Below are 23,627 nucleotides of genomic sequence, written 5' to 3'. Positions count from 1 at the left end.
TTCTTTCTTTCTTTCTTTCTTTCTTTCTTTCTTTCTTTCTTTCTTTCTTTCTTGTTTGCTTGCTTGCTTTTTGGAGGGCAATTGTGTTTAAGTAACATGCCTAAGGTCACACGACTAGGTTTTTTGTTTGTGTGTGTTAAGTGTCTGAGGCTGGACCCGAACTCAGGTCCTCCTGACTCCAGGACCAGCACTCTACTCACTGTGCCACCTAGCCAACCCAAGTACTGAGTAGTTTCAGAGGGTAGAACTAGGACCTTTGGGTGAAAGGAAGAGAAGGAAATTTCAGCTCTTTCTTAACAAGGAATTTTTGAAAAACATAAGGGGCTGCATTGTCAGGTAGTGAGTGCCCCCTCCATCATTGGAAGTATCCAAGTTGAAGTTTGATGACAAACTGTCAGGAAAATTGTAGGGATTATTCCAGAATTAGGTGAGAGAAGGGACTGGTGGACTTTCTAATGTCCCCTCCAATTCTGGGTGTTTCTGTGATATTTTAAAATTAGTCTAAAGAAATAAGATGAGATCAAAACCTTTAACATATTATGAACTCGCGTTACTATTTTCAATAACTATAACTTTTTTTGGCATTGAAAATTTTCTTAATCCACCAGTAAAATTACTGTAAAGCAGAATTCTTATTTGGCAGAGACATCCTTCTCTCATCTCCCCCAACCATTTGTGAACAGATCAGACCTAAACTAAAGCAAACCTATGGACTGACTATGTGGCTTTGTCAAGTCTTCTGTGGTCCATGATTCAACACAGTGTTCTATGAATATTCCATTAATAACTCTAAGAGGCTCTGCATTCTCCCCTTCCAAATAATATTCTGTGCATTTGCCCAAGTGACGTGCCGGAGTCAGTTTAGAATTACAAACTCAAAGCAAGCCACAGTGAATATAACTATTTTCTTCCTCCTCTTTCCCTGCCAAAAAGCATTTTCTGTAACTGAGTTGTAAATAGGAATAGGTTCCTGAATCATTGACTTCTTTGTCAATGGCAGCTACAAAACAAGGTTCATCCTTTATTGTCTGAGTACATTTCCTGAGCTCTTATTGGATATTTTTCCATCTCTGATTATTAATTACTGTCAGATTACACTTTCAGTGATTAATTGACTTCTCTTAACACAAACAATGAAGGCCATTTAATAAATACAGTAAAATCACAAAGACTGGCTTTTATTCAGGGCCATCTCTCTCACTGAGAGGTATTTTCCCCATCCTTTCTGTTCCTGGAAACAGTACTTATTACTTATAATATTATTTATTATATTAAATTATATATATTATATGCAACATAATATATTATATTATTATATTCCTGGGATGGCTCTTACCTGAAGATTCTAAAACTCTTTGGAAACATGAATTACTGAGACACAAACAAAATGTTCTTTTTTTTTTTTTTTTTTTGCTTTTTGGAGGGGGGAAGGTAGGGCAATTGGGGTTAAGTGACTTGCCCAAGGTCACATGGATAGCTTTTTGTGTTAAATGTCTGAGGTCAAATTTGAACTCAGGTCCTCCTGACTCCAGGGCCAGTGCTCTATTCACTGTGCCACCTAGCTGCCACCAAAATGTTCTTTAAAGGTACATTGTTCATTTGGTAGATGTAGGGGGATGAGGAATGTAATAGAAGGGGAAGAGTCAAGGAAAAATCCTAAAGCTGGAATTCAGGGGACCATTTCCCTTTGAACCAGTTTCAAGATCAAGAATTTTGTGTTCCAGTGCTTGAAATCTGGGGTTCTGATTCCACTTTGCTTTGATTTCTAAAAGTGTTACCTTGTGTAGAAGGATGGAATCTAGACATTTTACACCTGTGGATGTTGGGAAGGAACACTTTTTTCCTGGAACTTCCTATTCTATTTAGAAAGCTGAATGCCTTTTTCCTGCTGTCTAGGAAATATTACCTCATCTAAATAGGAGTCTGGGGTTCAGGAAACCGTAACTTTTCCAGGAAGCTGGAGTTGGAATTCAGGAACTTCTGTCACTCAGGAATTCTCACTATATAATTCTCCTTTGCATGTGTTCAAAGAATATGTGCTTCTGCTTCTCAGTACTCTGGAAACTCTCAATACTCCTACCACTGACCCGACTATTAATGTCTTTTGGACCAAGATATGTATGACATATATCACAAAACTGTTTAAGAGCCTGTTCCTGCTTCCTGATGGTGACAGTTTCTCCTTGCTGAGCCAGCCAGAGGCAAAATGTCTAATAGGTGAATTTTGATCTCATGACTTCTAAACTCTCCTTTAGGGACCACATGTACTCTTTGGCACTTCCCTACCTATACCCAATGCTGTCAGGCTGGCCATTGGCTGCAAAGTGTTCCCTCTCTCTGGATCACTTAGGTTTTCTTTATGGAAGAAGAAGACAGAACCTCTTCTTCTAAACCTTTCCTTTCTCTCCTTTCCATCAAAACTGACCATCCTGTGTTCACTGATTCATTAATTCAATGATTAGTAATTAAATACTTGTTGGTTGGTATTTTTCATTCTTGAAAAGGATCAAAATAATATAACTATGTTGGGGTCGAGATAAAGTATGTCTGACTGTGAGGGATCAGATTTTTATGAGCTCAGAAAGCTCTACCATAGGTCAGGCACAAATAGTCCATATGAACATTTGGAGTAGACATATCCCTAAATGTGTACAACTCACGATGTGCAAAATACTTGTTTTAACAAAGAATTGTGCTAGGCTGGGGAAGATGCAAAGATGATGAATATTCCTAAGCTCAAGGAGTTCACCAGCTAGTAGAGAAGGTATGACATATGTCCAAATATGTAATGTTACGTGATAAATTTAACTATATAATAAATTGTAAAAAAATTACAATATTGTAAATTTATATTTACAGTAAATACATAATTACTATAAGATAATATGAGAATTATAAAGTTCTGTGTGAGAAAGAAAAGTTTGTTTTCCAACTTGGGGGTGGTGGGGCAAGAATCAGAGAAGGTTTCCTGAAAGAAATGGTGTTTGAGAGGTATATGTGTGTGTGTGTGTGTGTGTGTGTGTGTGTGTGTGTGTGTGTGTGCATGTGCTGCAGGGAGGGAACAGGGCATTTACAGTGTAGGTAACATTATGAGCAAATATATATATAAAAAAGTGCTGGATGTCTTTCAGGGATGGCAATGTGTCCAAGTTGAAGGATGTATAGAATAAGTGGGGAGGAGTGCTGTATTATGAGAAAAGGCTGGAAGAAGGGTGGTACCAGGTTATGGAGTTCCCTGGATGCTAGACTGAGTATGGCTTTTATATGGTAAGCAACAAGGAGCCAATAAAAGTTTTTGAACTGAGGAGTGAAATGAACAAATCCATGTCTAGAGAAATTCAGTCTGGAAGTAGAGTGGAGGAAGAACTGAAAGGAGAGAGGCTGGAAGGCAAGGGGATAAGTTAGGGTGCCATTGCAGAAATCTAGATGAGTGGTAAAAATATCTGAGATGGGGCAGTAGGAGTGGGAAAAGACAGGAGAGAAAGGATACAAGAGATTTTTAAAAGGTAGACACAACAACAAAATTACTTCAGTATAATTGGCCTGAATTGGATGTGGGAGTTGGACGAAAGGGAAGCATTGAGAAGTGGAGAGAGATTTGGACTGAAAAAAAAATACGTGGGTTCAAATCTCACCTCAGACTCAAATTGTACAGCCTCTTTGTGAGCCAGGGTCTTTATTTGTAAAATGAGGGCATTGAACTGGGTGCCCTCTAAGGCCACTCCCAGCTCTACATCTATGAGCCTATGGTCCTAGGAGTCAATGATCATCCCAAAGTTGGAAGTATGAGTGACCAGGATGGCATCATAAACAGAAATAGAGAAGTCAGGAAAGCGAGTTGATATTGGGGGAAAGATGAGTTTAATTTGGTCATCTTGAATTTTCATGTTTTGTTTAGTAATTTTTCAGTTATGCCTGACCCTTTGTGACCTCACTTTTAGGTTTTCTTGGCAAAGATACTGAAATGGTTTGCCATTTCCTTCTCCTGCTCATTTTTTTTGCAGATGAGGAAACTGAAGCAAACAGGGTTAAGTGACTTGTTCAGGGCCACACAACTAGTAAGTTTCTGAGGCCAGATTTGAACTCAGAAGATGAGTCTTCCAGACTCCAAGTCCAGCATTCTATCCATTGTGCCCTCTTGAATTTTAGGTGCTGCTTCAATATTAGTTAGTGCTAACGTTATGCTTTCCATGTGATCATCCCTGAAGCATTTTTACCCTTCACTTTTACCTCTTAGTTTCTTTGACTTCCTTTAAGACCCAACCCAAAGACCAACTTCTACAGTCCCCCACCTGCTAAAATCTTCCCCTTTCAGATCACCTCCCATCTATTCTCTCTACATCTTGTATATACCTCATTATTTACATGTTGTCTCCTCCATTAGACTATACACTTTTTGAGAATAGGATCTGTACTTTTGCCTTTCTTTGTAACCCCAGGGTTTAGCAAGTACAGTATGTGGCACAGAATAAGTGCTTTGTAAATGTGTATCGACAGATTGGCTGAACAGGCAACATATCTAAATTGTATCAATGATTTGAAGAGTGCTTTAAGCCAATGGAGTGATCCCAATGGTGGAAATTCCAGTTACTGAGGCAGGTGACTAATTTGATCATCTTCAATCACTCCATGTTGTTTGCTCTGTCTACTTCTGGGATTAGGCCTGCCCTTTTGACTTCCAGTGAAATCTCTTTTCCACAAAAGATATATTGGAATATTTTGGAGGCAAAAATAGGTTGTGTCTCATCATTTCTGAGGAACCTCTGGCAATGCTGTCTTGCCTTCTCTTCTGACTGTACTATTCTCTCTACAAAAGATTCAGGGTTTAGAAGTTTGCACCCAGATGCCAGCCAGAAGGCCACAGGTTTTAGTCTATCTTTGTCTCCAGACAAATGTAATTGCTATTCCCTAGCTTGCAACTCTCTGGTGTATTGAGTACAACTTTAAAATGTGTTTGATTTTCTAATTGAACAACAACAGAAGAAGAGATGGAAAGCTGTTCTTGAGGCTTCAGAGGTAGTGGGAAATTGGCAAAAAAAGAAATCAGGAGTATGTTCTTAACTCACAAGACATTATCCTTCAAATCAGGTTATTAGAGCCAGAATGGCTATGACATTCTTCAGGGAATACTGTTCGTCTGTTCCTGCTGTCTTGTTCAGCTGCACTGATAAGAAGATCTTCATTTGTCCTCTCTGATGCTACACTCACCTTCTTCTTGCCAGCAGAGTGGTTTTTGGAAAGGAGGAGGATGAAAGGGAGAAAGTGTGGGAGCAGTCTGCTGAGTGGTCCTTTGGTGTTGCTCTCTGAATGCCAAGAAGACTTGCTATAGCCAGCTGGAGGCTACCAGCAATTAGTTCAGCCTCCTTGAAACTATGATTAAGAAATGCCTGGAGCAAGGCAAATGACAAAAATCCCAATCCCTAATGGAAGGCAAAAAAATGCAAGTCATTTGGAACAGCCAAGCCCAAACCATGTGCTCTTCCATGATCCAGGGCCCTCCTTAGATTGGGAAATACCATTCATATCTAGTCTTAGGGTGGAGAGTTTTCTTACTTGCTCATAATTTTAACTGTGATTAATGAAAAGAAATACTAGGGAAGGTGGCCTAGCTATATCAGATTTTAATCTGTATTATAAAGCAGCGTCCATCAAAACTACTTGGTACTGGCTGAGGAATAGAGCAGTAGATTAATGGAATAGATTGGGTACAGGAGACTCAGCAGTCAATGACTATAATAATCTACTCTTTGATAAACCCAAAGACTCCAGTTTTGGGGATAAGAACTCACTATTTGTCAAAAACTGCTGGGAAAAGTGGAATATAGCATGGCTGAAACTGGGCACGGACCATCACCTAACACCGTATACCAAAATTAAGTCTAAATGGGTGCAGGATCTAGGTATAAAGGATGATACTGTAAGCAATCTGGGAAAGCAAGGAATTAGTTTACCTGTCAGATTTATGGAGAGGGGAAGATTTCATGACCAAACAATAATTAGAAGGCATTATAAAATGCAAAATGGATAACTTTGATTACATGAAACTGAAAAGTTTCTGTACAAACAAAGCCAATGTAACCAAGATTAAGAGGGAAGTGGGAAATTGGGAAAGAATTTTTACAATCAATGTCTCTGATAAAGGCCTCATTCTTAAAATATACAGAGAATTGAGTCAAATCTATAAGAATACAAGTCATTCCCCAATTCATAAATAGTCAAAGGATATGAACAGACAGTTGTCAGAAGAAGAAATTAAAGATATCTATAGGCATATGAAAAAATGCTCTAAATCACGATTGATTAGAGAAATGCAAATCAAAATACCTCTGAGGAAATGCAAATCAAAACAACTCTGAGGTACCACATTTTACCATTCAGATTGGCTAAGATGACAGAATGGGAAAATGACAAATGCTGGAGAGGATGTGGGCAAATTGGAACACTAATGCATTGCTGGTGGAGTTGTTAACTGATCCAGTCTTTCTGGAGAGCAATCTGGAATTATGCCCAAAGGGCTATAAATAATTTCATATCCTTTGACCCAGTAATACTACTCCTAGGGTTATATCCCAAAGAGATCATAGAAGTGGGAGGAAAACTCATATGTACAAAAATATTTATAGCAGCTCTTTTTGTGGTGGCAAAGAATTGGAAATTAAGGGGGTGCCCATCAATTGGGGAATGGCTGAACAAGTTGTGGTATATGCATATTATGGGATACTATTGTGCTATAAGAAATGAGGAGCAGATGGACTTCATATTTACCTGGAGAGGCTTATACGAACTGATGCTGAGTGAGAAGAGTAGAACCAGGAGAAATTTGTGCACAATTACAGACACAATGTATGTGTGATGACCAACTTTGATACACTGGACTCTTCTCAGCAATGCAGCGATATAAGTCAATCCCAAAAGACTCATGATGGAGAGAAATGTGCGCATACAGAGAAAAAACTAGAAAGAACTGAGTTTATATCCAGATGGAAGCAAAATACCTGATCTTTTTCCTTTTCTTGTTTGGTTTTATGTCCTCTCTACCATTTTTCATTCTATCTGATACAATCCGTCTTTATAACCTGACTAATGTATAATGTGAAAGTATTTACAGATCCTATACTTTGACTATATGCTGCCATGGGGGGAGAGGTGAGGGAGGGGGACAAAATGTGAAACTCAAGGAATTGTGGAATTGAATCCTGTAAATTAAAAGTAAACAAACAAATTAATTTTAAAAAAAACTCTGAGGTACCACATCTCACTGGTCAGATTGGCTAAGATGACAAAACAGGAAAATGATTAATGATGGAGAGGATGTGGAAAAATTTGAACACTGGTGGAGTTGTGAACTGATCTAACCATTCTGGAGAGCAATCCCGAACTAACTATGCCCAAAGGGCTATAAGTAATTTCATATCCTTTAACCCAGCAATACCACTTCTAGAGTTGTATCCCAAAGAGATCACAGAAGCGGGAAGAAGACCCATATGTACAAAAATATTTATAGCAGCTCTTTTTGTGGTGGCAAAGAATTGGAAATTAAGGGGGTGCCCATCAATTGGGGAATGGGTAAACAAGCTATGGTATATGAATGTAATGGAATACTATTGTGGTATAAAAAACAAAGGGCAGATAGACTTCATATCTTCCTGGAGAGGCTTATACGAACTGATGCTGAGTGAGAAGAGCAGAACCAGGAAAAATTTGTACACAATTACAGATACAATGTATGTATGATGACCAACTTTGATAGACTGAACTCTTCTCAGAAATGCAGGGCTATAAGTCAACCCCAAAAAGACTCATGATGGAGAGAGATGTCTACATTCAGAGAAAGAACCAGAAAAAACAGAGTTTGAATGCAGATTGAAGCAAATTACCTGCTCTCTTTCTCTTTCTTGTTTGGTTTGGTTTCCTCTTTCCCATTGTTCATTCCATCTGATACAATCCTTCTTTATAACCTGACCAATGTCTAATGTGAAAGTATCTGCAGATCCTATACCTGATTGTATGCCGCCATGGTGGGGTGGGGGGGAAGGGAAGGGAGGGAGAGAAAATTTGAAACTCAAAGAACTGGGGAACTGAATCTTGTAAACTGAAACTAAACCAACAGATTAATAAAGAAAAAAAATAATTTTAACTGTATACGTCCATGGGGCTCTTGATTTGAGGAAAAGGCATTACATGCAGACATTCTGACCTCCTTTTGTGAATGCATTTAAAGTATAATGTATCTGGGGGGCAGCATAGTACAATAGAATGAACACTGGCTCCATACAATGTATAATCATGTTGGGCAAGTTATTGAAAATTGCCATGCCTCAGTTTCCTTGTCTATAATAAAAGAGAGTTTGATTTCTTAATTTGGGGTCCATGAAATTACTTTTTTTTTTTTTGCAACTGGCCCATGTGCCCATCTATCAGCTTGTATGATGTACTATTTCCAACAGCTCTAACTCCTTTGTTCCCATAAGGGACAGACCCTCAGCTCTCTTTCCAGGTGAATTCATGTTCATATTGTTGACTGTACCTCATCCCAAACACTTGAAGGATACATGTGTAATAATAATCATAATTTCTCTGTCACTTCAGGGATCAGATTGAATCCCTCTACCAATGCAGACTGTAATATACTTATAGTAGATGGTTTTATAAGTTGTAATGGCCAAACAATTAATCATCTGGTGGACAGTCCATTGTCAATGACCCTCTCCAAATTTAACTATGTCAATCCTCAGGTGACAGACATGCAGAGTGTCCCCTCTGTTCCTGCTTGAAGCCTTTTCAGTTGGTTAGGATCTGCCACTGAACCAGCCTTCAAGAATCTTGGGACAAGTCTCTACCATACTGGGACATTTTAGTAGGACTTTGATGGCAGGATAATCATTATAACTTACAGGAAGAAAGGAAACAGGTCTTTTTTAAGCCTCATTCACTACTGTGCTAAATCCCTCGATCTTCACGAGGTAGGTAGGGAGGTAGGTGCTATTATGATCTCTACTTTACAATTGAGGAAACTGAGGCAGAGGTTAAGTATCTTTGCTAGGGTCACAGAGCTAGTAAGTTTCCAAGGATGGATTTGAAATCAGGTCTTCCTGTCTCCAAGCCCAGCTATCTAGTTGTATTTAATTTTTAGAGAAAACGTAATTTTATTAGATGTATGGTGCAGGAAGTCTGTCTTTCACTACCATACATTTGATAAATAGAATTTTTTCTCCAAATAAAAAAAATCATCATGTACAGAAAGAATAAAATATTTTTGCTCTTTTGGCTTTCTATAGCATAGTTCCTAAAAACTAAAATAGATGTTATCTCATTGCATCCCTACATTGTTGCTAGGAGATAGCAGTCAGTAATTAGTCAGTGAAAATTAATCAAGCACCTACTACATGCCAGGAACGCAACTAGGTGCTATTGATACAAAGACAAAAAAGAAACAGTCCCTGCTTTCAAGAAGCTTATATGCTATTGAGGAGGCCCCATGCCTATGCATAGGGGATATTATTTAAACAGATTTCTCTATAGTGAGTAATGTTTATTGAGTGCATTATGAGTCATCCATAAGAGTAGAAAGTTCTGGACCCTCGAGGATCTTCAGTTGCTATTCATTTCAAAAATATCACATTTGGCCAACATCATAATGGCTCAGTGAATAGAGTGCTGGTTCTGGAGTCAGGAAGACTCATCTTCCTGAGTTCAAATATGTCCTCAAATACTCACTAGCTGTGTGACCCTGGAAAAGTCACTTAACCTTGTTTACCTTGGTTTACTCATCTGTAAAATGAGCTAGAGAAGGAAATGGCAAACTGCTCTAGTATCTTTGCCAAAAAACCCCAAATAGGGTGACAGAGTCAGACACAACTGAACAACATATATAGGTCTTTGAAAAATCCTCCACAGGAAGTCTGTAGGATCTAATTATGCTTGTTTTTCCAATGGTAAAATGTTCTCTGTTTCATTCAGAAATATTGTGGTTTTTAGGAGAAAATTTCCAAACAATGGCTAAGTGCTGTTTTTCATTATCAAATAAATACCTTAGAAAAAGTAAGAATAAATGAGAGGGAGACTAGAAAACATTACGAAATTTGTTTTTTCATTTGGGAAAAGTTCTTTCAGTGGGTGACATGGTTCTTGGCCCCAAATCTCCCATTTCACTCTATACATACACCCCCATTACCAGATTCAGTGCTTTTATTGCACAGTTAAAAATAGGCTCTCATCTTCAATGAAATCCTGTATGATGCTCTGGCCAGCCTACCCCCTAGCTCCTCACCCTCAGACATTAAACACACAGACTCACTACTGTATACTGCACATATTTCCCCCACCCCACCACCACAGTTCTCCCCTCCTTTCAAGGAGATTTCTTAGGTAGCAGTCATAAATAAGTCATTGTATAAGAGAGGTAATGTTTATATTTAATGACAGGATCTCCTGTGGCAAGATTTAAATTAAATACAAATGCAGGAAAGTTTTCCTTTTCCACATGTGCCAAATTTTTATATGCATTTTTCTAAAGTCCAATGTGTGATATTTTAATCATGAAAGAGAGGTGCCAGTAATTTCCTACCTAGATATTAATATGACCTGTTCCCCTTGTATTTGGGTATTTAGGCATATATATCATATGGTGTGGATCTAGTATGCAGCAAGGACATCTTCATTTATTTATACTAGATTGTTCTTTGAGGGTTAAGAAAATTTGTTCAGTCATTTTTCAGTCATGCCTGACTCTTCATGACCCCTTTTGGGGTTTCCTTGGCAAAGATACTGGAGACATTTCCTCCTCTAATTCATTTTACAGATGAGGAAACTGAGGCAAACAGGGTTAAGTGACTTGCCCAGGGTCATGCAGTGAGGGTGTAGAAGTAGTAAGGTTCTGAGGCTGGATTTGAATTCAGGAACATGAGTCTTTCTGACTCCAGACCTAGCACTCTATCCACTGTGCCACCTAGCTGCCCCAATCATGTACATTAACCCTATATGGGCTTATATGAAAAGCTAAAAAAAGGAACCAGTAACTTGTAGTAAATGATGGATGATAATACTTGGTAAAAGGGGAGGTGAGGAGACGTGGACTGGACCCCTGAGGACATGATGTTGAGCCCCTAGTTTCAGAAGAGAGTCAAGAATTCTGTCCTTAAGGAACCCTCGTTTGGGAGAGGAGAAGGGATCCTTGTCTTTGGGTCTCCCCAGTCTGATGGGGAAGACATGTCCTCTTCCCTTAGCTCCTTGTCTTCAGGGAGCTCCCAGTCTGAGGGAGTAAAGTAAGACATTTGCAGATAAGCATACTTAATTTACTTAAAAGATTAGCTCAGTCATTGAAGAAGAGAGGTCTACTGAATGCAGACATTAGTTGTAATTGAAGCACAAAACAGTTGAATCTAAATTTCATCTCAAGGTTCTACTTTTATTTATATCATTTAGACCATCAGTAGAATCTAGGACTACTCAAGCTACTCAGAGGTGTAAGGAATGGTGACACCAGACAACAAGTCACCTTCAGGGAATTCAGCCCTTAGGAGGAACAGTACATACTGAGTTTGCAAGAGACAACTGCTATTCCATCATGGTAGAATAATGATTTGGTCCAATTAGAATGGGAGCAGGAAGAAGGAATAATTCCAGACTCTGCATGCCAAAGCAGTTCGTTGTGCTGTCAGGGAAGCCTAGACCCTCGGTGTGTGTTACTGTCGCTCCTTGGAGGATTTGCCAAGCTTGGTTGGAGAGTTAGGGCATGTGTTCTGTATTTGCATTCCTTAGGAGACAGGGGCAGCTAGGCGGCACAGTGGAAAGAATACCAAGCCTGGCGTCAGGAAGACGCATCTAGTTTCTTTGCCAACAAAACCCCAAATGGGGTCATGAAGGGTCAGACACAACTGAAAAGTGATTGAACAATAAAAGGAGATAGGACTCTGGACATGCATTTAGTCAGCAAAGTGGAGGCATTGGTATTTGGGAAAATGCCAGCAATAAAAGAGTTGCCCTGGCAGGCTTGACTGTTCATCACTTTTCTCAGGCATCCTTACCTCAAGGTGCTTCATTACTCTAGATTGGTAACTGCAACAGAGAAAGCTGATCTCTGATCTTTGCTGAACTACCTCACTCACTTCCCTTTGCTAGTAGGAAATCTGAAAGAACGTAATCAATTCTAACAGCCCCAAATTACTTTCTTTTGAAAAAAGTGTATCCAGGTGCCTATCAATTTGGGAATGACTGAACAAATTATAGCATATAAATTTAATAGAAAACTAATGTGTCATAAGAAATGAAGAGAGAGAGAGTTTAAGAGACACCTGGGAAAATTTGTATGAACTGATGCAGAGCTAAGTGAGTAGAATGAAGACAACAAATTGTCTAGTAAAAAAAACCCCATAAAATCAACATTGTAAAAATGAATAATTTTGAAAAACTCAAGAACTCTGATCAATGCAATAATAAACCATAAATCCAGAGGACTGAGGATACCGAATGCTACTCACCTGCTGACACAGACCAACTTACAGAAAGAAGACATACATTTTTAGATATGGCCAAGATAGGAATTTGTTTTACTTGTTTATTTATTTGTTAACAAGGGTTTTGTTTTGTTTGCAAGGTGTCTGGGAGGAGGTGGAGAAAAAAATGATTCAAAATTGAGAAAAGTAAAAAAAGGACTCAGTTCCTAGGGAATAGACCAGCAGGCAGGAGGCCACATGTGGCCTTCTAGGTCCTTGGGTACAGCCTTTTTACTGAGACCAAGTCCAAAAAGAATTCTTTTATTAAGGGGATTTATTCTGTGAAGTTTGGAGTCAGTCAAAGGGCTGCATGAGGACCTAGAGGACCACATGTGGCCCCTGGAATAGACCAACTCTTTTGAGAATCTACATAGATTTTGCAAGAATAATAGAAGTAATTGTATAAAGATAAAGCAATGACACAGATCTCCAGAAGCATCTGACAACTGAAAAGATAAACATTCAGACAGGTGGAGAAAAGAATCTAGTGGAAAGGTCATAGTGCAGAATGTCAGTGCCTCACATGTTAGAAATGAACTCCCCAGTCTGGGCAAGGCTGCCTTGCCTATGTTCTCATCCCCAGACAGCTGAAGGTACGCCATTCAGCAGTCTCCTTGAGAGTCTTCTCTAAGGACTCTGCCAAATCTGGCTTCCCCTTCCCATCTTGCAGAGTCTGTGTGGGCCCTGTAGCAATGGAAGGAAAAGGACTCAGGAGCTTCCCTGTTGTTTTGGGAGGAACAGAATCTTTCGGTAACTTCTTCCTGTTGTGTGTGCATTATTCCCATATTCCCCCTGCCCCCATCTTCCATATGGAAAGACCTGTATATTCAAATGAAGTCAATAAATATTTACTAAGCACTTATGATATGTAAGTTCAGATGTTATGAAAGATTCAAAGAATGATGAGATGTAGTTCTTATCTTCAAGGGGCTTCCAATCTATTTTGTATATTATGTACATGCATACATATATGTATATAAATGCACATATATACCTATGTATGTATGTGTGTACACGCACATGTGTGTGCATATATCTATATAGTCATGTAACAATTAAAAAGGTTATAATAGCAGTAGAGGACCAACAATAGAAGACTAATTGTCAAATTATTTATTAAGATAATATGAAAGATAGACTAGAGGAGGAAGCAATTGGTAGTAGAGAAGCTGAAGAGACTGTTATAATTGAAAGGACCCTGTACTTGCATTCAGAAGCTTTCACTATGTGAATTTGAGTGAGATACTCCATTGTGTCTTGGCCTTACTTTCCTCATCTATAAAATAAGGGGGTTGGACTTGGTGACCTCTACTTCCAACTTTCAATCTATGACTCTATTTTTCTATGCTCTGAGCCTTGAGATCCTCATCTATAAAAAGATGGGATTGGTCCAGACTGATCTAGAGTGGTTCTTAACCTGGAACCCAAGAACTTGTTTACAAAATTTTTTGGATAATTTCCCAAGGTAATTGGTTTTCTTTGCAATATTCTGTAATTTATATCATGTATTTAAGAGGTTATTCTTTGTAGGGGTCCACAGGCTTCAGTAGACTGCCCAATGGGACCATGATACACACAAAGTTAAGAACTAGAAGCTCCCTAAAGTTCTTTCTAGTTCTAATATTCTGAAATCCTATGGCAAGATATCTATGACTCTAGTACAAGTCTAAAGTTATAGAATTGTGAACTGAGACAGTGGCAGTAAGACTGGAAAAGAAAGAATGAAGAAAGAGATGGCCAACTAAGAATCAACAAGATTTCTTTGGTCTCCACGTAGCACCTAGCACACAGCTGAGAACATGGAACATAGTAAGTGCTCAATAAATACCTATAGAATCAGGTTGTTATTGACAATGAAAAAAAACGAAATTCAAAAACACTATTTCTTTTAAAAGTTCATCTATAATTAAATCCAACTTAAGAAATATGTATTAAACTCCTACTATTCCTTAAGTGGGCATCTAGGGGTCACAGTAGATAAAGTGTTGAGTCTGGAGTCAGGAAGACTCATGTTCCTGAGTTCAAATCTGGCCTTAGACACTTACTAGTTTTGTGATGCTGGGCAAGTCACTTAGCCCTGTTTGCCTCAGTTTCCTCTTCTGTAAAATGAGCTGGAGAAGAAAATGGAAAAAGATATTCTACTATCTTGGCCAAGAAAACTCCAAATGGGGTCACTAAGAGTTGGAAGCAGCTGAACCACAACAAAAGTAGGGAGGGCTTTCTGAGTAGTCAAAGATAAACCCACCTGAGATTTTGCATTCGTTCTTTTCCCATTGTATCATGCCACTTTTTAATTTATAACAATATCTTTGACGACTTTTTCTAATGTTTTTATTGAGCTATGTTGTTTTTACTGAACGTATATATGCTTGTAAGTTCTCATAAATGTTTTTCTCCATCCTCTTTCTGTTTTATTGAATAATGTTCTGCCTATCCTAGCATTCTATTAGCATCTTACTTAAAAATCCCTAGAGCTACTGGGAGGCAAAATGAGACAATTGTGTCCTGAAATCCTTTCTAGGAGCTGGTTATTGTCTGGTAAGAGAATATGGATGTAGAATTTTTAATTGGAGTATTGCTAATTATTCTCTCCTTTTCTGTAGAAATGAGCTGTTTTCTACAATGACACCACTAATATGTGCTTTTTAAAATTGTAATATCAAGCATTGAACTTTATAGCCCTTCCTATATTGTAGCTGATTTATTCAGGATATGAGGGAATGAATTCAGTCTCCCAGGATCCAAACAAGGCTCCCTTCTAATCCATGTAGTTTACTGCAACCAGATTTACATTACTAAAACAAAACTTGGGTCCTGTCCTGTCCCTACAATACTAAAACAGTTGCACCTGTTTATGACATCTCTACATCTTCTTTCTAGTTCATTGAATGCAGGAATTAAATCTTCTCTCTGCAGTACCCCCACTGAACCTAGCATGCAGTGCCTTGTAAAATAAGTATTCATTGTCTTTATGTTTCAGTTCTCGGTCTCAGTTCCATAAAGAGCCTACTATCCTGTGTCAGTTGAAGAATGGGTCAAGAGGGTGCCCTGCCTAGAGGTCTAGGGCTACTCGAGCCTTTTTGCCCCTTTGGAATGAAGAATAAGGTCTTAGTACTGGTGCGTGTGAATGTCATTTAATTTCAATGCAACCTCAAGAATGTGAAATAAATGAAAGGTAGCAGCTAACAGGGCATATCCCCAGAAACCAAGACGTAATTGAAGTAATTCTGAAGTCTCTTTTAGAGGAAGCTGTTCTTAATTGCAAGAACCATATAGATAGACTTCCAAAGGGACTTTCGTGCCTAATAAATATTGAAGGATAGAGTAAAATGAAGGAAACTACATTATCTTCCTTCTTTTTCATGTACAAGTAAACTACCAAATTATCTGACATCTTTACAATTTCACTTAGAGGTCACCAATAATAACTCATTTCCTCATGCTGGATGCTTAAGGAGAAGTAGATTACAAAAGGGAGAGTATAGTAAACAGCATCAGTAATAAACCAGAGCATCAATTTTTCATTTTCAGCCCAATCTCTAAACTTTTAGGAGAAACTGTGTGTGATACATTGTCGACGACCTTATGCATCAATAAAATTGATCGGAACATGTTGAATCAAACCCACAATTAGAGTGAAATTGGCAACACTAATATGTGTTAATGATAGGTGGGCAGCCTAATTTTGAGAAATGGTAACAATTAGAATGCAGCTTTTAAAGCTTTGCATTGGGTTTCTTAGTGAGCTTAACTTCGTTTCTGATTTTAGCTCGAGTTCACCTATGTCTGGTAGAGTCTTCTCTGTCTGGAAGCTAACTGCTGTTCTGCAACTTTAAACAGTGGTGGCCAGTGGTTGTTTTTCTCAGTCAAGTGAGAGAATGAGTGATTGTTACAAGATCAGTAAGTGATGCTGTCGCTAACACTCAGTCTGTATCTGTGCTCTTGATAGCATACCTGTGCTATCACCATTTTGATCATAACCTTTTCATAGGGCCACTTAGCCTCAGTTTGTCTTCTTGGCAGAGTATTTGGCAGAGGTTTGGAAATATCAGATGAACTTAACTCAGATGAAATACCTTCTCCTTCCCCAAGTGGAAGGACAAGTGAAAATTCTTGAAGTTTTCCTGAATCATTCTTAATTTTTTTTTTATGGAACCCTGTGATACAACTAGTAGGCCTATACTTCAAAGAGAACAAAGGAGGAGAGAAAGGATCCAGGTGTAAAAAAAAAAGAATAATGGTAGGTTTAATTGTTTTTTTGTAGTGGTAACGAACTGGAAACTTAGGAGGTGCCCATCAGTTGGGGAATAACTGAACAAATTATGGTATACTCATGTAATGGAATACTATGGTGCTGTAAGGGATGATTTGAGAGAAACCAGAGAAGACTTGTATGAACTGATGCAGAGTGAGGTGAGCCGAAGCTGAAGAAAAATTTATATAGTAACAAGAACCTTATAAAGACAAACAATTTGGAAATGCTTAAGAACTCTGATGAATGTAATGACCAACCATAATTCTAGAGAGTTGATGATAAAAAATACTGTATACCTTGTGAGAGAGATGTAATGGATCCAAGATTCAAAATGAAACACAATTTTTTTTTTAACATGGCCAACATGGGAATTTCTTTTGCTTGACTATGTATATTTGCTAAAAGAGTTTTGTTTTTCTTTCTTTTTTCCCCTTAGTGGGGAAGGAAGGTGGAAAAGAGAAAAAATAAATTATTGTTCATTTTTTTTTAGCAAGCTTCCCGTCAATCAACTATTTGTTACATGAGTCAAAGTGTTGGGATGAGTGTTATTGAAAGGCATCATTTTGTAATGCAAATATTTTATGTTTGGTATGTTTTTATATATATATATATATATATATATATATATATAGTTTTTCTTCCTAAGGGAAGGTGCATCCATTTAAACTATTGTTTTGGGTTTTAAAAGGTTTATTGATATCATCCATTTCCTTATTAACATCATCTTCAAATATACTCCTCCTCTCTGTTATGCAGAGGGTGCCATTTCTTATAACAAGGAACAAAACAGAAAGAGAAATAGAAAAAGAAATAATTCTGCAAAATTTACCAAAACGTGTATATTATTTTCCTGGTTCTGCTTATTTCATTTTTCATCAGTTTATATGTCTTCCTCTGCTTCTCTGGATTCCTTATAGTCATTATTCCTAATAGCACAGTATCATTCCATTAGGTTCATGTACCATAATTCGTGTTATTCTACAGTCAACCAACATCTACTTTGCTTCTGATTCTTCACTACTAAATAAGTGCTACTTTTAATATTTTGTAGTATATGTATGAGACCTTTCTTTCTGTATTTGACCTCCTTGGGGCATACGCTTAAAAGTGGGATATCCGAGTCAAAGGATAAGAGGGACAGGGTTAAATTTTAGTGTTTATTTTATTTTTCAAGTAACATATTTTTCAAAATATATTTGATTTCCCTCTCAATTTCATGTTAAAGCAATTTTAAACTTTTTTAAAGTTTTGAGTTCTAAATTCTATACCTTCCTCCCCTCCCCTCCCCTTTCCCTGACATGGTAAGCTATCAGATATAGATTATACATGTGCAATCGTGTAAAACATTTCCATATTAGTAATTTTGTGCAAGAAGACTTGAATAAAAGAAAAAGAATGAAAGAAAGTGAAAAATACTATGCTTCAATCTGTATTCAAACAATATCAATTCTTTCTCTGGAGTTGGATAGTATCTTTAGTCCTTTGGGATTTTCTTGGATCATTATATTGCTGAGAATAACTAAAATATTTACAATTCTTCATTGAACAATATTGCTGTTACTGTGTACAATGTTCTCCTGGTTCTGTTCACCTTACTTTGTATCAGTTCATGTAAGTCCAGGTTTTTCTGAAATCATCTTCTTTACCAAATATTTAAAAAATTAATTTGTCCCCCTTGTTACCCCTCCCATAGATTGAACAAATTTTAAAAAAGTAAACTAAACTAGGTGGTACAACAGATAAAAGAATTGGAGCTGGAGTCAGGAAGACTCATTTTCCTGAGTGCAAATCTGGTCCCAGTCATTTACTAGCTGTATGAACCTCAGCAAGTCACTTAACCCTGTTTTCCTCAGTTTCCTCATCTGTAAAATGAGCTGGAGAGGGGCAGCTAGGTGGCACAGTGAATAGAGCACCGGCCCTGGAATCAGGAGGACCTGAGTTCAAATCTGGCCTCAGACACTTAACACAAAAACTAGCTGTGTAACCTTGGGCAAGTCATTTAACCCCAATTGCCCTCCCAAAAGCAAAAAATAAAACAAAACAAAAAATGAGCTGGAGAAGGAAATGGCAAACTACTTCAATATCTTTGTCAAGAAAACCCCAAATGAGATCACAAAGAGTTGGACATGTATGAAAAATGACTGAACTGAAACTCAAAAACTACAAATCCCTCAATATACAACTTCATGGTCTAGGAAAGTAAATCCTCACATTTACCATATTAAAAAATCTATTTCTTTCTGAATTTTACATTTATCTTTTCTGTCAGGAGGTAGGTGACTTGTTTCATCTTCATTCTTTTGGACTCCTAGTTTATCAGTGTTGATTAAAATTTTAATATCTTTCCAAATTGTTCTTCAAACATTGTTCTAGTTTTGCTCACTTTGCTCTGGGTGGGTTCACAGAGTTCTCCGTGTTCTCTGAAATTGTCTATCATTTCTTGTTGGCACAATAATATTCCATTGCATTCATATGCCACAATGTGTTAGCTAATGCCCAGTAAGTAGGATACTTCCTTAGTTTCCTATTTTGGGCTGTGATGAAAAGAGTTGCTATAAATATTTTTGTACATAGAGACCATAAACATTCTTTCAGGGAAAAGTCCAGTAGTAGTATAGCTGGGTAAAAAGTCACACACAATTTGGCAACTTTTCTGAGAATAGTTTAAAATTGCTTTCAAGAATGGGGCACCAATTTACAGCTCTGCCACTAGTGAGCTGGTGTTCATGTCCCATAGCCCTTCCGATATTTGTTATTTTTCCATGTTGTCATCTTTTGCAGCCTGATAGGTGTGAAGTGGAAACTTAAAGTTACTTTAATTTTTATTTCTCTAAATATTAGCGATTTTTAGCATTTCTTTTCATTCAATATTTGATAGCTTGGAATTCTCCCTTTCAAAAGTGTTGCTAATGTCCTTTGAACTTAATTTATTGTGAAAGTGGCTCTTAGTCTTGCAAATTTTAATCACTTCCTTATATATCTGGAATATAAGACCTGCATATAAGAATATAAGATTAAAAAAAACTTGCCACCAAGATGTTTCCCCCAGGATTTGTTTTCCTTTGTAAGTTTTGCCACATGAGGTTGTCTGTTAAAAAAAACAACAACTCTTTTTATACAATAAAAATTGTGTTTTCTTTTCTGTGATCCTCACTCTCTCTTATTTAACCATGGTTTATTCCCTTATCTATAGATCTGAAAGGTAGTTTCTTCCTTGTTTCTCTACTTTGTTTATGATGACACTTCTCATATACAGGTCATGCTTTCATGTGGTGTGTCTCTTGCTGTCTTATGTGAGTTGTTGGTCTAAACCTAATTTCTGCCAGATTGTTGTCCAGTTTTCCCAGCAGTTTTCATCAAATAGTGAGTCCTTCCCTTCAGTAACTGGAGTCTTTAGGTTCATCAGAACACTATGCTATTGTGTTTATTTGCTTCTGGATATTATGTCCACTGATAATCTGCTTCATTGTTTGACACAACTACCTTCCCTTTCTTTGACCAATACCAAAGAGGTTTAATGATTTCTGCTTTGTGGTACAGTATTAGACTTGGTAACAATAGACTCCCTTCCAGCATTTCCATTTGCTACCTATGTGACCCATTGGGTAAGTCACTCAACATCTCTTGACCTCAGACTTCTCATCTGTTAAGAAAGAGATTAATTAGATGACCTCTAATGTCTCTTCCAGTTTTAAAACTATGATTCTACAGCTCATTTTTCTTTTCTCTTTTGGGATTTCTACCTTCATGTTTATATTCCTTAGTAGCAGAGGACTACTTCCATAAAAACTGATAATACAGCTCCATTTTTACTCTTTATTTTCCCAAACTTAGATTTATTTCAGGGTTAGACTACCAGACTCCCTATCCAAATCATTAAGGAATCTCTTAATTTACATACAACTGCATGGATTTGCATATCATAATGTAAATCAAGAAACTTACACTTAAGAATACCAAAAAAAAAAATTCATAAATCGTATCCAGTACAATAGTCAGTATTTTCCTTAGCTGAAATGAGTGACAGATTTTAAAATGAATGGGCAGACAGGGTAGTAGCAGGGAGGAAAACACCATTCCATCGAGTTAAAATATACGCTGCATTTGCCTCTGCCTCTTGGCTTTTCTGGCTTCCTTAAAGATTCAGCTCAAATCTCACCTCTTGAAGGAGGTCTTTTCTGGTTCCCCCCCCCCCCCCCCAGTGCTACTGCCTTTCCTTCTTCTACGATCAACTTCCATCTACTCTGTATATATATCTATGTATGTACTTATTTGCATGTTGTATTTCCCATTAGACTATGAGTTCCTTGAGGTCAGAGACCATGTCTTCTGCATTTCTTTGTATCCCTAGCACTTAGCAATACTCATTGGAAGACAGACTGATTCCAGGATGAGATTGAAACCAGGAGTAATAAGTCTTAGTGTTGTGCTCCCATTCTCTTATGAGTGGCTGTCTCTTAGGTTCTTTCCTAAAATAGAGATATTTAGGGAATCAGGAATAGAAGTATAGTATCAGGAATTAGTGCTTAAAATAGAAGATATTAGGGAAATTTAACCTGGAATACAAATAACTTTTTAAAAAAAATTCCCAAGGCATCTCATGATGACAACATAAGTATGTAAAAAAGTCTCTTCTTCTCAATAAGTTATATTAATGGATTCAAGGATTGATTATGAAAATGATTAACAAGTTTAATAATTCTTCTATTATATGACATTTCAAATTCTTGAAGACCATCATAATCATAAGATTATAGATATAGAGTTGGAAGGGACCCTATACTGGGAGGAAGGAACCACTATTTGATGAAAACTGCTGGGAAAACTGACAGAAACTAGGTTTAGACCAACAGCTTACATAATACAATACCAAGATATACGACATGAAAGCATGATCTGGATAGAAGTCTCATCGTAAACAAATTAAAGGAACAGAGAAGAAATTACCTTTCAGATCTATGGACAGGGGAAAAAGACATGATTAAGCAAGGGATAGATAGGATCACACAAAATAAAACTGTTATTATCTAAATGTTTTTATTTTTATAGAATTATTTTTATTATATAACATTTTATCATGTAAATTTTTGCTATATAATTTTATTATATCTTATTATAAACATTTTAAGTATAATTCTTATTTTATACACTTAAAAAGTTTTTGAACAAACAACCTAATGTGGTGAAACTTACAAAGGAAAACTTCCACTCAAAGTAGCTTCAATAGCCTATATTTATATAGGTCTTTAAGGTTTTCAAAGCATTTTCCCATATGACAATCTTGTGAGGTGAGTAGTTGGGTTGTATATTTCTCCATTTTATAGATGGAGATACTGAGGTACCGGGGAGTTAAGTGACTTGCCCTTGGTCATGTATCTGAGGTTGAAGGGCACAGTGAATAGAGCTCTGGGTCTGGAGTCAGAAAGACTTAATGTGTTCAAATCTGGCCTCAGATACTTCCTAGCTGTGTGTGTGACCCTGGGCAAGTCACGTACCCCTGCTTGCCTCAGTTTCCTATCTGTAAAATGATCTGGAAAAGGAAATGACAAAATCAGTCCAGTATCTTTTCCAAGAAAACCCCAGTTTGAGTCATGAAGAGTCAGAAACAACTGAATAATCACATCTGAGGTGGAATTTGAACCCTGATCTCCCTCACTCCAAGTCAAACATAGTTTCTATCATACCATGTTACCTTTCCCCGAGTACATGCTAGGTGATAGTAGAGAGAAATTGATAGAAAGGGCTTTTGGCAATTCTGGCTAGCCAAGGATCAGTCAAATTCAGATTTGGCATTTGCTCCTGATGAACGACTGTTTGTGGGTTATCCTTGATCTAGAGTGGGAAGGGGCCTTAGAAGTCATCAAGACTTAAAATAGAGGATGTTTGGGAAATTTAACCTGGAATACAAATAACTTTTTGAAATAAATTCCCAAGGCATCTCAAAACTTTCATCTTCCATCCCAAAACATCCCAAAAAATGATGACAGCATAAGTATATAAAAAAGTTAACTCTCAATAAAATGCATTAATTTTACACATGAGGAACCTAAAGTCCAGATAGGTTAAATTATTTTCCCAAGGTCACACGACTAGTAAACATTTGAGGTAGGATTTGCATCTGTATTAAAATCAAGTTGTCAAGTATTTATTAAGCACTTACTGTGTACCAAGAGATATGCCAAGCACTGGGAATACAAATAGAAGCCATAAGATAGGCCCTATCTTCAAGGAGCTTACATTCCTCAAAATGGAGGTTCCAGGAGGAATTCATCAAGGGGAGTCACAGGGGCAGAGAAAGAAGGCAGCTTAAGCATGGTGGCAAAGTCCCACATCTTCCTGACTCCAGATCTGTCTCTTTCCTCTCTGGCCTAGTCAATAGCCTGAGAAAAATAAATGGGCAAACAAACAAGGATGGGTCTTTTTGAGAGGGTCTCTATTCCCACCACCTTCTCATGGCCTTGATTTTGAGTATCTTTTCACCTGGCCATAGCACATTAAAAAAAAAAAGTCTCACAGAGTGCCTATTAATGTGTTGAGGCCTGATCCTGAATACTCAGTTTATGATCCACCCATTACCTTTAACTTTAGTTGGATATGGAAGTATGCCCGACTTTGAGTGCCCTGGATGCATTTGTGTAAGCCTAAAAGGCTGTGCTTGACTTTACTTTTAAGTACCCGTTTTATTTGTGCCTATTTACCTCTGTCATTAGCCTATTTACCTTTCCTCATCCTTTTTAAGCTTTTAGCCTGGAACTCTGTCCAAGAGCTCAGACTCACTCTTCCCTGACATAGCTCTTTCAGGGTTGAGTCTAGTGATAAAAGGCCCTTTAAAATGCTCTGGCAGGAGGATCTAATAAGCAGGTTGAGACAAAGGACGT

The sequence above is a fragment of the Petaurus breviceps genome, unplaced genomic scaffold (genome assembly GCF_028583685.1).
Source record: "Petaurus breviceps papuanus isolate PSGF00001 unplaced genomic scaffold, PetGlider_PUasm1.0 90763, whole genome shotgun sequence".
Lineage (NCBI taxonomy): Eukaryota > Metazoa > Chordata > Mammalia > Diprotodontia > Petauridae > Petaurus > Petaurus breviceps.
The sequence above is the reverse complement of the archived record's forward strand: the minus strand, read 5'-3'. Positions refer to the sequence as shown.